Below are 5,400 nucleotides of genomic sequence, written 5' to 3' on the forward strand. Positions count from 1 at the left end.
TTACAGACAAGGTAACTGGGGCCAAGCAACTTTCATAAGGTCACACAACCAGGAAGTGGTAAAGCCAGAGACTGAGACCCAGGCAGCTGGGCCAGGCATGACTCATGGCCTATATGAAACCTGAATGATACACCTTAGCTGCATAGATCCAGAGCATGCTCACCCAGGCATCTATAAGGACCAATCTCTGAACTGAGTGTGTTCAGCATGTCCTGATTAGAAAGAATGCCACAGGAGCCCAAGCAGAATCTGGAAGGACACAGAAAAGTCCTTGGATTTTAAGGGTAATAGGAAGAAATTGGGTATTTTCAGCAGAGAGATAGAAATCAGATTTGCAGTTTAAAGAGATTCCTTTGTTATGGAATAGAGATCAAATTGCAGGGGAGCAAGTCAGAGATGATTCGTGGGTCAGTGAGGGGTCCATACTGGAGACAAGGTGGCTTATGCCAGGATAGTAGTCCAGAAGATGAAAATGGGAAAAAAAGATGGGCTGGAGAGATGGCTCAGCAGTTAAGAACACTGGTTGTTCTTGCAGAAGACCCTGGTTTGAATCCTAGCACCCACATGGCAGCTAACAACTGTCCAGTCACTCCAGTTCCAGGGGATCCGACAGCCTTGTCTGTCCTCCACTGGCATTGCATGACACGGGTGCACTTACCTACACAGAGGCAATACACGCATACACATAAAATAAAAATAATAAAGAAAACTTTTTTTTTTAAAGCTACAACAGGGCTAGGGGTGTAGGTTGGGGTATAGGAGAGACTGTGTTCCATCCTAGCACAACAGAAAAACCCACAAAATAACACCAACAACAAGAAATCCAGCAACAGCATAAAATGCAATCCTTTTCACCACGCCCGGCTCCTAAATAAATAAAAATAGTTTTTAAAAAATAAAATGGGAAAAAAGAAAATGGCTGCTGCAAGATATAATTTTTCCAGTTAAAGCCCATTGCTTTAAAGAAAAGCACTTGTTAAAAACTCCTTGCTGAACTTTGTAGGGTTGAGTAGGAGGCATGAAAAGGACAGAGAGAAGCAAGACCTCTTCAAGTCATAAGCTGGAATCCCTGAGGGAGTGTATCACAAAGGTGCAGAAAATACTAATACCTCACAACTTGGTGAGTAGCTTGGTGAGTCCCAGGTTATGTTCTAAACTCTCTGCATGGTCACACATGGAATCCTCATAATAGTGCTGTGGAGAAGGTGTTAGCGTTTACTCCATTTTACATATGGAACGAGACAAACCTACTCAAGGTCACACATCTGATATATGGCAGCACTGAGCCTTCGACCCCAGCAGGCTGACTCTAGATGGTGGCTGTTATCCACTCTGCAGACCTGCTTTTGAAAGATGTCCACTAATCCAACCAGCAGCCTAGAGAGCTGCCAGGTGGCTAGGAAGCATTCAAGCAGCACAAGCAACAACAGCCTTCCATTATTCTTTTACAAAGATGATTGCATTTAGTACAAAACTGAGATATGGGGAGTCATCTCAGTGTTAGGTTTCACAAATTCCCATCTGTGCAATCACAGCTCACCTCATCAGCCCTATATCCAGTCTCAAGAAAGAACAGAGGGCAGGACTTGAGGGAGGCTAACTCCATATCAAGACTTAGACAGGTATCATGTATAGACAACTTGGGCAGTTTAATCAACTCGAATTTAGAAAGAAATCTCCACATGAATCCCTATGATTGCAGATGATGAACATTATAACCCAATTCATCACTTTGAGCTAACCTATTGCCTTAACAAGGGCAGCATATTAACCCCTTTTGGTATACAAAATTATGTCTATGACCAGATAAGAATTCAAAGTAAGAGTAAGATCTCAGTGAATGCTACGAAATGCTCTCAAGGAAACTGCATTTTGGAACAAGCAAATTTAAAAACAGCTGTCTTCATTTTCTTATACTTGCCTTAGTTGCCAATAAAAGTATTCATATTGATGAAGTACTAGATTTCATGTTAACCAGACAATATGCTGTGTGTATGTTTATTACAATACCAGTTCGTCCTAGGGAAATTGAGGTGATAGAAGTGCATTTAGGATGCAATTCTTACCTCTAAGAAATTTGGAATTTATTCATAGAAATAAACCACGTACTTTCATCTACACAGTTCAAGGGGCTTTGATTCATACTAGAAATATTTTTAAAAAATAACAAGGAATGTATCACACCTGTAGGAATGATGTGACAGAACTTGGAGGAAATGGTGCTCTTCAAGGATATATAGGAATTTGGTAAGGGGAGAAGGAAATCCCAAGCTGCAAAAAATTCTGGTGGCATTTATGGGCAATGACAGAACAGCCTGACTGGTATAAGAAGTAGGTTGTTATGGGTAGAATTGTGTCTCCCAACAATTGGTATGTTGAGACCCTGTCCTGTTTTGAAAGTGAAATGTCCCCCATAGACTCACGTGTTTCAGCACTTAGTCCCTAACAGATGGCCCAGTTTATGAATGTAGAACCTTTGGGACATGATGCCTAGTGGTAGACTTGGAGATGGTCCACTAAAGGTGGTCCTTTGAAGGTTTGAGTTATATCCAGTTCCCAACAAGATATCTGTTTCCTGACCCACCAAGATCTAAGGAATCCTGGCAGCATACTCCCACTGCCATCTACTACCATGCCTTCCCCATCATGATGGTCTATACCCTTTAAAACCATGAGTCAAAATAAACTCCTTCCTCCATTAAACTGTGTCTGGCAGGTATTTTGTTATAGCTATGAGGAAAGTAATATAAGCCTTAAATCCCCCAAACCACAGAATGTAACTATATTTGGAGATGGGGCCATTTAAAAAGTATTTAAGTTAAAATAAAGTCCTTGAGGTAGGCCCTAGTTTAATCTGACTGGCTTCTTGTAAAGAAGAAGAAATCTGGAGACAAAGAGAAAAGTCATGTGGGGGCGTGTGTGGGTGAGAAGATGATGATCAATAAGCCAGGAGCTGAGATGATGATCAATAAGCCAGGAGCTGAGAAGCCCCAAGACAAACCAATTCTGCAAACACTCTGATCTTGGGCTTTCAACTCCAGAAAATAAGTTTTTATTTAAGCCATGTACTTTGTAGCTGGTTGACACAGGGGTATAAGGAGACAAAGGGATAAAACACTGGATGTGTTGATTTGCCTAGACCAAGGGCCATTGTTTGGTTAGATAATGTCCCAGGCATGCCTGCTGCTGGCCACAAGATGACAGGGCAGGAGATGTATCAATTTAGTAATAAACTGGCATTTATCCCATGAGCTGCCAAGACTACAACACATGGAAGCAGCTCTGTAAGTGTTTATTACAAAATGAATAAATGCATAAAGCAGATGCCAGTACAAGTTGCAGGTAGAAAGTGACATTTTACAAAGGTACCCAGGGAATAAGACATTCGTACCTCATTTCTCTAGGCTGTGTTACCCACTTACTTTCCTTTATTATCACCTAGTTTAGTAAATGTGATTTTTATTAGTGTTTGGCTTCCCTAACTAAAGTTTCTTAAGGAATAGACTGTTTATTCATTCATTCAGCCCTTACAACGGTATTGTGAACCCCTAGTAAAATATGGTGATTAAAAAAGCATAAGGGCTTGGTGGCACACCTTTAATCCCAGCACTCGGGAGGCAGAGGCAGGCAAATCTCCGTGAGTTCAAGGCTAGCCTGGTCTACATAGTGAGTTCCAGGACAGCTGGGCTACAGGGAGACCCTGTCTCAAAAAGACCAAAAAAAAGCATAAGGGGAGATTTTCTTTCATGTTGAGTTCTTAAACTTTATTAAATTAATTCAGGACTCATATTTAAGTAATATTAAAGAATTACACACTACATATAGATGTTACATTATAAGTAATATTTAAACTTGCATATTATGGGGACTGGAGAAATGGCTCAGCAGTTAAGAACACTGACTGCTCTTGCAGACGACCGGGGTTTGAAACCCAGCGCCCACATGGCAACTAACAACTGTCCATAACTCCAATTCCTGAGGATCCCATGCCCTCTTCTGACCTCCTTGGGCATTTTACAACATGAGTGCACCTACATACATGCAGGTATAACACTCATACACAAAAAACAAAAATAACACATGTTATGCTTCACAACTAATAATGAGTTCTAAAATGTATCGTTTTGTTTGCTTCTCACAATTTTGTCAGATAGACAGAAAAGGTCTTGGACTGGGATCCATTCCATTGATGTTGAAACTGAGTTTCCAAGAGGTTATACATAGCTCACTTAAGTGCAACTGCGACTCACATTCTGTTCTTCTAAGAACTTATCTAATTCCCCTTTCACTGTGCCATATTGTCTTTCTAATGGCTTTACTGAGTTATTATTTAATAATTATACTATGAGCCAATAAAAGAAATGGCCCAATAAAGAATATCACTGTACTACCTACTGAATTACCATTGAGGGCATTATACATTAGTGATCAGAGTCCTTTGTACTAAAAATCAGCAAGAATTCTATGCCAAAAACAAACCTGGATATCCTGAAAATTTGATGTTTTCTCTTATTAGACAGAACCCTATGAATTATAACATTTTATTGTTTTGTCTTTCAAGAAGCATGGAAATGGAATTAGGACTTAATTATAATAATAATCTAACTTCTGGTTCAATTACAATCTTCTCTGTGCACGATTTTTTTAATCTTTATTTTCACTTTAACTTATTATGGATATGGATACAGAGCTCTGATTATTAGCTCTTTAAAAATAAGCATGATAGAAAACATAGGCAATAAGCAATAACTAGTACTAATTAATGTTGATCATATGCTAGAGACCATCTTTGCAGTTTACACATGATAATTCATTTCATGGTCAAAAAGCAAAATATCACATTGCCAGAAAAACCAAATGTTACAATATGAAATACCGAAATCAGTATTCTGAATTGTGAAAGAAACACAAGTGCCTTCTCCCATTTCCCCTTCACTCCTATGAGAGCCTCTACCACCTCTCACCCTGGTTACTTCTATACTATCTGGAATCCCTGCTTTCACCCTCTCCCCCCCCCTTTTTTTAAACAAGAGTAAGATTACATCATTCCTAAGCCCCAAACTCTCCAATAATTCCCCATCTCATTCACACTAAATGCCAAAGTCCTTTAAAAAAATCCAAAAGGCCCTTCAAGATCGGTCCTCATTCATGTCCCCTCATCCTCACTCTGCCCCCAGCACACTAGCCTCTGCCTAGTCCAGGCATCTTTTTGCCTCTGAATCTTTGCATTTGCAGTTCCCCAAGGCTGGCACATTCTTCCTTCAGATGCCTGGGTGGCTTGCTTTCTCACAAATATCACCTTCTCCATGAGGACTTCTTGATCCCCTTTCCTGTCCCTCCAACATTCTCCATCGTCCTCCTTGCTTTATTTCTCCTGAGTACATTTAATTAACATATTGT

Source organism: Nannospalax galili, unplaced genomic scaffold (genome assembly GCF_000622305.1).
Source record: "Nannospalax galili isolate Female #2095 unplaced genomic scaffold, S.galili_v1.0 scaffold5, whole genome shotgun sequence".
Taxonomy (NCBI): domain Eukaryota; kingdom Metazoa; phylum Chordata; class Mammalia; order Rodentia; family Spalacidae; genus Nannospalax; species Nannospalax galili.